Source organism: Acinonyx jubatus, chromosome E2 (assembly GCF_027475565.1).
Source record: "Acinonyx jubatus isolate Ajub_Pintada_27869175 chromosome E2, VMU_Ajub_asm_v1.0, whole genome shotgun sequence".
In the NCBI taxonomy this organism is placed as follows: Eukaryota; Metazoa; Chordata; class Mammalia; order Carnivora; family Felidae; genus Acinonyx; species Acinonyx jubatus.
In genome coordinates this window covers 37,983,483-37,994,178 of record NC_069396.1, presented here as the reverse complement: position 1 = coordinate 37,994,178, position 10,696 = coordinate 37,983,483, and the positions used below count along the sequence as shown (strand labels likewise).

Sequence of the window (10,696 nt, the reverse complement as noted above, 5' to 3'; positions counted from 1 at the left end):
GGACCAAGAGATGGAGGAAAGTTTCTAGACAGATATGGGGACTCCCTCTTCTCTATAGCTTCTCTGGTTAAAGGATTTGCATCTTGAATTACCAGCCATTTTGGCAGTTTCAAACTCCCTCTGAAGTCAATATGACCATAGCTTTCAGCTTGTACCTTAGTGGCCAGCTTGTATGACTATGGTTCTCACTCTCTCCAGCACTTTTATTTCCAAGGAAAAAATTGCCCCATGTTCTGTCAACTTTTGGGTTCTTCCCAGTTCCCTGAAGTAACTATGCTTTATATTTTTCCCCCAGAGTTTATAATTGTTTTCTGGGAAAATTCTACCATTCCTGGAACTGGAAATCTTAAGAAATATTGAAAAGAATTTAAAAAAAGAATAAATAAATGAATGTGTAAGTTTTGTATTAATATCAAAAGCAACATAGGGAACTTCTAATTAATTGCATGTAAACATTGTACGAAACATATTTGTGGTTGATTGGAAATACTTCGGTCTCAATTATTTTAACTATACTTTGGGATTTTTATCTTTTCTTAAAAGTGTGTTGTAGAGGCTGACTCAAACACAAAGTTTTGCTACCTCAATATTCCTTAATATTAGACAATAAATTAAAGGGTTTTTTTTTTTTTTGGAAGGCGAGTTGGTGAGCCAGCAGATCATCTAAGTACCTAATGTAACAGCAAACTCTAAGAGTGGTTGATATTTTCTGTTTCCAATTCTTCTTTTCTTTATTTTCATAGTTACACTAAAACTGCAAGTGACCTACACATTGATAACCAAAATTGCCAATGATCAGTCTTTATTTAACTTGACTCTTTGTAATATTTGAATATTTTTCAAATATTTGCAATATTTAAGATGTTTTTCTCCAAAAACACTTTTTTGCTTGGCTTCCAGGAAAACCAGACTTTTCTAGTTTTTCTTCTACATTACTTCCCAGATCCCTTTGCCATTTTCTCTGTTTCCCTAATTGCTAAAATTAGAATGCCCCCAGGTAAAGTGTTTATACACAATTTCTTTTCTATTGACCTTTTGTCCCTCGGTAACTGTATCATGGCTTTAAATATCATCTATACAATGACAAAGTCCCAACAGTCCTCTCATTTCCATCTCCGAAATCTCCTCTGAACTGTAGAATTGTATATCCAGCTACCTACTCTCCTTATTCATTCTGATATCTAATTAGGCATCTCAAACTCAACATGTCCAAAGTAGAACTATCTTCCTTCACCCCCTCACAACCTGGCTATTCTACAATCTTCTCCATATCCGTTGGTAGCAACTCCAATCTTTCATTTCCTTAGGCCAAAATTCTCAGAGTCACCCTTGACTACCCTCTTGGAAAGTACCCAAAATGCAGTCTTTCAGCAAATCTTGTTAGTTTGCCTTCAAAATCTAACCAAAATTTCCTAGTCACCCCATCATATCTAACCTAGGTTACTGCAGAAGTTTCCCAACTGGCCTCCTTGTTTGGCCCTTTACCTCTGTAGTCTACTCCAGAGTGATTATTTTTATTTATTTTTACTTCGTTGTCTTTATTAAACTGGACAATCCCCCAATAATCCCCCAATTTGACTCAAGTATAGAAAATACTATGTTTCCCAGACTTTGTTTTGGAGTATTAAAAATATCTGTATTGTACATATTAGGTTGTAAAGCATGCAACATGAAGGGTTTTGTGTGTGTGTGTGTGTGTGTGTGTGTGTGTGTGTGTGTGTTGTTTTGTTTTGTTTTGGTTTTTTTTAGTTTTTATTTTAATTCCAGATTTCAAACTACATTGCAAAGCTGTAGTAATCAAAACAGTATGGTCCTGGCACAGTAATAGACACATAGATTAATGGAACAGAACAGAAAGCACAGAAATGAACTCACAACTATATGGTCAATTAATCTTTGACAAAGCAGGAAAGAATATATGATGAAAAAAGACAGTTTCTTCAATAAATTGTGTTGAGAACACAGGAGAGCAACATGCAAAAGAAAGAAATGGGACCACTTTCTCACACCATACACAAAAATAATTCAAAATGGATTAAAGACCTAAATGGGAGACCTAAACTATAAATGTCCTAGAAGAGAACACAGGTAGTAACATCTTTGACATTGGCCATGGCAAGTTTTTTTCTAGATATAGCTTCTGAGGGAAGGGAAACAAAAGCAAAAATAAACTATTGGTACTTCATAAAAAAAAAAAAACTTCTGCAAAATGATCATTATTTAAGGTACCCACTTGCTTCCCATCCATTCAGAGTAAAAGCTGAAGTCCATACAATGTCTACATGTTCTTCCCTACCATTCTCATCTCATGTACTATTCTCTCCTCTCTTGTTATGCCACACGGGTCTTCTTAAAGAGTCTAGGCACACTGCTGCCTCAGGGCCTTTGCACTGGCTGTTCACTATGCCTGGAATATTCTTCCTTTAACTTCCTTTGCTTCATCACCTTCTTCACAACTTTCTTAAAAATCCCTACCATATGATTGTGATGCTATTCCTGTCCACTCTATTTTAGTCATGTCTTTCCCTCCTCCCCTACCCTGTTTTTCCCCAAGCACTTATCATCATCTTACATCCTACATATTGTACTACACTTTTCTATTTATTGTCCACATTAACTGAGTAGACTCTAAGTTCCATAAGGGAAAGGATTCTAATCCTGGAATATAGATGAGTACCCAGTACAAGAAATTGACTCAATATCTATCTATCGATCTATCAATCTATCTACCTATCTATCATCTATTTTTATTTATATTGAAGTTAGTTAACATACAGTATAGTCTTTACTTCAGGAGTAAAACCCAGTGATTCATCTCTTACATATGTACTCAGTACTCATCCTGAAAAGTTCCCTCCTTAAGGCCCATCACCCACTTAACTCACCCCCCATAACCTCCCACTCCAACAACCCCCAATTTGTTCTCTATATTTAAGAGTCTCTTATGATTTGCCTCCCTCTCTGTTTTTATTTTTCCCTACTCTCCCCCATGTTCATCTGTTGGGTTTCTCAAATTCCACATATGAGTGAAATCTTATGATATCTGTCTTTCTCTGACTGACTTATTTCGCTTAGAATAATACCCTCCAGTTTTAGTCACATTGTTGCAAATAAGATTTCATTATTTTTCATTGTCAAGGAGTATCCCATTGTATAACTTCATTGTATCGAATAGTATCCCATTGTCTAACCCTCAGCCCAGAGAGGAGGCCAACTCTCTCCCCAAAGACCTGGACCAGCCTACATACAACTTCTTCTGCTGGGAAAGTTCAAATGCCCTGAGCCTCTGGATATCCACATAGTTCTAAAACCAAATTAATTAGTTAAAAGTGGGCCCTGTGGCAAAACCTCTCCCACAGTCACAAGGTCTGGACACAACTCCCAGGTTGAAGGCAGAGGATGTGTCTCTGAGACACTCTCTCTGAATGGATTCAGGGAAGGACTTATTTCTAAAAAAAAAAAAAAAAAAGGTGCAAAGAAGTGTAAAGGTGTATATGGAAAGAAAGAGCCCTTCAGACATTGGAAGGGAATTATGTGGAGAAGGCAGTGCCCAGCACAATCTCCTAACAACCTGGCTGTGTGAAAAAGAAGAAACATCTGAAGGCTTAGGGAAAAAATCCCTCTAACAGTCTCCATGTGGGAGCCGTATCAGCAACAGGCCTGTCTTCTTCTTTCAGAAGGACTGGAGAGCCCTGGAGCTTTGTCTGCTTTCTTGCTTTTCCCATCAGGGAGTGGAGTGAACAGTGACTGTGCTGCACTGTGAGTTGAGCCCAGCTGTAGATCCAAAGTGTGAGAATGGGCATTGGTGCGATCTTCCTCTAAAGGGCTCTTTCCTTGATGACCAGTTCCTGAGCCTACTGCTCCTGTGTGAACTGTCTGCTTTGCAGGATGAAGTCACTGCATTTATACAGGCTATTGAGGCAAGCTGGCTCCCATCCACCCCACCCACATTCCAGAGAAAGCCTACCACCAAGCTTAGGGATCGGAGGGCTTCTCCTTTGGGATATCAGATGGTGATGGCTGTAACTGAGTGCAGAACAGAGTGGGAATCATCTGCCCATCCCTTGGTGCTGGCTGAGTGAATGCCAGCTTCTTGGCTCCAAAGGGTGAAGAAAGATATAGCTACAAGTGCAGTAAGGGGAAGGGAATGGCCACACAGGGGACCAAAGTTGGTTTGCCATTTCCATCCAATGGGAATGTGATCAATGTAGAAATATGTTTAACTTCATTTCTCCTCTGCCCAGAAAATGGGCTATCTCCCTCCTAATACCTCTGGCTCAGCCTCCACACAAACAGTTCTCAACCAGATCTCTTCCAATGCCTTAGGGCTTTGGATGTCCATGTAGTCCTGAAACCAAAATTCCAGGGACACTATGTCTCAACCTATCTCACAGTCAAAAGGGCTGGACCAGATTCGACATTTGCAAGCAGAAGATACTACTCTGGAAAACTGAATTTATATGCACCTCAAGAAAAAACCTAGATTGATAATAAAGCAATGTGGTGAAAATGGATACATACAAGGCCAGAGTTCTTCATTACGGGTGAGAATTGGATAGTGTTGAGAATGGACTGACTAGCAGAATGTATTAGCAAGGTGGCTGCGTCAGGAATCAGAAGAATCTTGTGTGGGTTTTGGCTAAGGAGTTCTCTACAGGCTGTCTCTTGGCTCCCTGTGAGCAAGAGGCCCACATTCTACCTTAAGAAAGTGAGGGAAACCTTTGGCTTTTGTCATGTTTCTGCCCCTAAGATCAGTAGATAGGAGCAGGGGTGATTCTGGGGTATATATCAATTACATATTCTTAATCCATTCATCAGTTGATGGACATATTTTCCATACCTTGACTATTGTCAATAGCATTGCTATGAATATTGGGGTACATGTGCCCCTATGAATCAGCACTCCTGTATCCTTTGGATAAATTCCTGGTAGTGCAATTGCTATGATGTAGGGTAGCTCTATTTTTAATTTTTTGAGGAAATTCCACACTGTTTTCCAGAGTGGTTGCACCCACCAGTTTTCATTTTCACCAACAGTGCAAAAGGTTTCCCCTATCTCCACATCCTCACCAACATCTGCTGTTTCCTGAATTGTTAATTTTAGTCATTCTGACCGGTGTGAGGTTGATTTATATTTTCCTGATGATGAGTGATGTTGAACATCTGTTTTCCATCTGGATATCTTCTTTGGAAAAGTGTCTATTCATGTATTCTGCTCATTTCTTCACTGTATTATTTGCTTTTTGAGTGTTGAGTTTAATAAATTCTTTACAGATATGGATACTAACCCTTTACCTCTGATATGTCATTTACAAATATCTCCTCTCATTCTGTCAGTTGCCTTTTAGCTTTGCTGATTGTTTCCTTCATTGTGCAGAAGCTTTTTATTTTTATGAGCTCCCAGTAGTTCATTTTTGCTTTTGTTTCCCTTGCCTCCAGAGACATGTTGAGTAAGAAGTTGCTGTGGCCTATGTCAAAGAGGTTGCTGCCTGTTTTCTTCTGTAGGATTTTGATCGTTTCCTGTCTCACATTTAGGTCTTTCATTCATTTTAAATTTATTTTTGTGTGTGGTGTAAGAAAGTGGTCCAGTTTCATTTTTCTGCATGTTGTTGTCCAGTTCTTCCAGCACCATTTGCTAAAGAGACTGTCTTTTTTCCATTGGATACTTTTTCCTGCTTTGTTGAAGATCAGTTGGCTATATAATTGTGGATCCATTTCTGGGTTCTCTATTCTATCCTATTGATCTATGTGTCTGTTTTTATGCCAATACCATGCTGTCTTGATGATTACAGCTTTGTAATACAGGTTAAAGTCTGGAACTGTGGTGCTTCCAGCTTTGGTTTTCTTTTTCAACATTACTTTAGGTATGTGGAGTCTTTTGTGGTTCCATACACATTTTAGGACTGTTTGTTCTAGTTCTGTGAAGAATGCTGGTGTTATTTTGCTAGGAATTACATTGAATGTGTAAATTGCTTTGGATAGTATTAACATTTTAACAATATTTAACAAATATCCAATTTTTCCCATTTCTTTGTGTCATCTTCAATTTCTTTCATAAGTTTTCTATGATTTTAGTGTACATATCTTTTACTTCTCTGGTTAGGTTTATTCCTAGATATCTTATAGGTTTTGGTGCAATTGTAAATGGGATCAATTCCTTAATATCTCTTTCTGTAGCTTCATTATTGGTGTATAGAAATGCAACCGATTTCTGTACATTGATTTTATATCCTGAAACTTTGCTAATTCATGTGTCAGATCTAGAAGGCTTTTGGTGGAGTCTTTTGGGTTTTCTACATAGAGTATCATGTCATCTGTGAAGAGTGAAAGTTTGACTTCTTCTTTGCCAATTTGGATGCCTTTTATTTTGTTTTGTTGTCTGATTGCTGAGACTAGGACTTCCAATACTATGTTGAATAACGTCATGAGAGTGGACAACCCTGTCGTGTTCCTGATACTAGGGGGAAAGCTCTCAGTATTTCCCCATTGAAGATGATATTATCTGTGGGCCTTTTATATATGGCTTTTATGATGTTAAGTTATGTTCTTCTATCCTGAATTTCTTGGGGGTTTTTATCAAGAAAAGATGCTGTATTTTGTCAAATGCTTTTTCTGCATCTATTGATGGGATCCTATGGTTCTTAAACTTTTATATATACATTGTATATAATTTTTAATATATATATATATATATATATATATATATATATATATATATATATATAATAAGAATTGACCAAAAACAAATCAGAAACTCTGAGTCTGATTCCAAAAGAAAAAAAAGAAGAGGGAGGAAAGAAAAATAAAAAAAAACAAAAAAAACAAAAACCACAACAAAAAAGGAAACAGTTGTCTGTTGATGGCTGTGCTGGTCTGGAAGAGAGACTGGCTGTGTTGAGTCAGACCCACTCAAGTAAGTAAGAAGTTGCCAGGCAAGGAGGGGAGGAGTTTGATGTAAGCAGGTCCTGCCTCCACGGGGGCCTCTGTGCTGCTCTCTGAAGTCCCACCATGTTGGTGTTGCAAGGGAAAATGGCGACTCTCCAATCTCTCCTCCTTGGACCAGGCATCTCAACCCACACTGTTCAGGTAGCCCTCAGAGAATAGAGGATGATCAACTTGTCTTGCTCCACAGTTCTCCTGCACTTTCTAGGTGCTCAGCTGGGATTCAAAACAAGAAATCTTAAAGGACCCAGCTCCTTGTAGCTCCTCTCCCCTGTTCCAGAGTAGAGCCACTCCACTCTGCTGATAAAAGGCTTTTGGCTGATACCTGCAAGGTCTATTGTCCTTGGGGAGGCAATAAACCCTTTTCCCAAAGTACTCCAGGAAGGGGACTGTTGTCTCTCAGTATGCCTCTGAGATCACTACACTGGGCTAACCATACCGGGGCTGGCTCCCTCCTCCCCAGGACTGTGTGCCCTGGCTTCCAGTTCTGTTCCAGAGGAAATCATGCACTTTGAAACCTTGGAGTTTCAGCTCCTAAGGCTGTTTGAAAAAAAAGAAACTGGCACTCTCCGTACTTCTCATTCCCCTGTCTGTGGTCCAGAAAGGTTTTCCTCTTGTGCTAATCAATGCTGCATTTTCACAACCCTTCTCTCTTTCTCTCCCTGGTCTCTCCACAGAAAGGGTTCCCTCTCCTCTGTGCCTATGCTGTTTTATTTCCCCAAATTCACATACACACATCTCAATCTTGCCAAGCTGTCTCCCTCCAACTGTGGAGATCCTTCTGCCACTACACAGATTGATTTCCTGGGAGTTCCAAATGATATCCCCTCAATACAGCTGTGTTTGAGGGATGAGAAAATCCTGGTTCCCCTACTTCTGTGCCACCTTAACTCCATCCTCAATAAACATTTATTGAATGACTACTAATGCATTATATTTAGGTTGATATAAAGCAACTAGATTCTTAGGTGCATGGTGGTTAGGTACTGAAAGAGATGACTCTTGATGAACATATAATGGTTTATGGGAAAACAGAGGATCCAAAGAAACTAAGCTCAAACCAAGGAGGCTCACAGATTCCTCTTCAGCTTCAGCAGCATTCTTGTTACAACACTTCTATTCTTTCCCCCTTTGGATGCTGACTTGTATTTCTGTTAGAACATTTGTAGGAAGCAACTGTTTTTTGCCTATTTTCTCCTCATTGTGATAATAGCACCTTGCTTTTCTCTGAGGGCATTACCCATCCTCAGAGTTCAGTCCATGACTTTTGGATGGAGCCATGATCTTCTTTCCCCAGGCTCTTGGAGTGAGTCATGGACCAGTCCTGGGCAATGAAATATTCCATCTCCCTGAATGGCTATTAGATTAGGGATGGCTTCATAATTCAAGTTGATCCAGTTAGAACAAGCAAATTCTGAGATATTTGCTAGAAGCATAAGAGAAACTTTTTTTTGTGATTGTAGTAAGACTAATGTAAACTTGACCTATAGGAATCTATCATGTAGAGACAGTCTATCTGAGAATAAAGCCAATATAGGAAAGGAGAGTAGAGAGATACAGACTGATTTCTGACAATAATGTTTAATCTCCTGGATCCATCTATCCTTAAACCCATCCCAAGCTATTCAGTTATATGAGCCAATAAATTCCCTTTTTTGATTGAGTTGAAGGAGGTTATGTCACTTATAACCAAAGAGTCCTGAGACAGTACTTAGTAATTTTGCCATCAGTTTCTTATGTTTATGGCACTTCCAACTTCCATAGAAGCCTGTTGGATTCATCTTTGCATCTCCAGTTGCACTCGTAGTGATCCAGGTAGGAGGTGCTTAATAAATAAATACTGAGATGCATGGATGATAGATGGATGCATGGATAAGGAGAAATGTCTTGGTTCAAATTGTTTATGCTTTATTTTATTTTTTAAATATGAAATTTATTGTCAAATTGGTTTCCATACAACACCCAGTGCTCATCCCAACAGGTAAAGCAGGGACTGTAGTTTATCAAATGAAATTTGTAATTGTATGTCCTGTGTCTATAAATTCAATATACTTGAAGGAAAATATTCTTTCAGTTAGTGAAATTTTTAAAAACCATTTTGAAAACGAGTTTCTGGATTATCTTCTGGGGCTAATACTATCAATGATAAAAATCCGTTACGAGTAGGAAGGCTGTGACAGGATAGTAGAGATTCTGGGATTCTGGCTGGTTTCTTAAGAAATGATATGAATATATAAGAATGGTTAATTACAGCCAACAAGGGGGAGGTGGTTGTGACTTAAGCTGGTTTGTAGGGTGTGGTTTTGTTTTCTTGTAACTCCTAGAGGCTGTCTGGGGTATAGACGTCACAGATCAGATTGCTCAGTAATCTGATAGTTATCTGTATATCTTATTAGTGTACTTTGAATTAAAGACCACTACTTCTTTAGTTTCCTCATATTGAAAGTGCTTGCTATAGTGGTCCCTAGATCTTCCTTCACGACTTTTTTGTGAATGTATGATTATGATAAAATGCTTTTTTATTTTTATTTTTATTTTTATTATTTTGGGGGGAGCAAATAATTTTTAATTTTTTTTAAAGCAAATACACCAAAGAATCGTGCAATGCTGCCAGCACTGGATGCAATCCTGACCCACAAGCCTGCACACTTCTTTGTAGCTGGTCCTGTGACAGCAGAAGCTTTCATTTCACCTTTGTTGTTTACTATGATCCCTGTGATATCCTCAAATAGAGAAACATGCCTTCTTTTCTCCGGTATGAATCTCGTTGTCGAATTACCACTGCTGGATGTAACTTCTTTCTCAACTCTGGTTTGCCTTTGTTCACTGTGGCCATCACCATGTCCCCCACAGCAGCAGCAGGAAGTCTGTTCAGTCGCCTTGATCCCCCTTCACAGAGACGACACACAGATTTTTGTCTCCTGTGTTATCAGCATAGTTGATATTGCCTCCTGCCAGAAGACACAGAGAAATTTGGAATTTCCCACTGGACCACACACCATGTCCTCGCTTTGACATCTTGAACACCAGAAAGGGATAGAAAAAGCAAAATGTTTTTTAACTAATTGCTTAAATGGAATTATTTTACATTGTTTTGCATATTAAAATGGATACCTCATTCAAAGGCTTAATTTATTCCTCAGCCTCCATTAAATCCCTTGTTTTAATGTTAAATTAATGTTAACTTAATTTTCAAATACCACCAAAAAGCCTGTGGTAGCTTTGTTAGTGATAAACTCATTCTAACGCTGTCAATTTTCTCTTATTAAGTCTTTGTTCAAATGTTCTTGCCACCAGAAAAACATAAGCAAGACTTTCCTCTAGGCAGACTCATTTTGCTTCCATGCATTCTTCTGTGTTTCCTTGATCTCAGGATGGCTGATGTTATTGCGGCAGGTTTTAGGAAAGTCCAAGGTTGTGACAGAATGATGTTGGAACCATTGCCTCCTTGGCTGCAGGTGTGATGAGGTTGCATGAAACCAGGCTCCTTGAAAGTGACTAGCACTTTCCCTGTTCCTGAGAGGCATCTGCTTTCTTATGGCTTGCATTTCCTCAGACTTTGCAAGTCAGGTCTGTGACCACTGAATGGGAAGGAGGATTGCTAGTCCTCTTCCCAGAGGCTGACCTGTGACAGGAACTGTGACTGACCTGTTCGGGGCAGCCATCCAACTGCCTATAGGACCAGCACATGAAAAGCTGATGAGTGAAGTGGCTGTTTGGCAGCAGGAGACTACATACCCTGCAGAGCAAACGG

General features: G+C 39.1%; 1 pseudogene; it reads right to left on the bottom strand.

Annotated features, from left to right (window-relative positions):
• Window positions 1–3,975: 3,975 nt before the first annotated feature.
• LOC106975732 (60S ribosomal protein L23-like) lies at window positions 3,976–9,960 on the bottom strand (annotated as a pseudogene).
• Window positions 9,961–10,696: the final 736 nt, after the last annotated feature.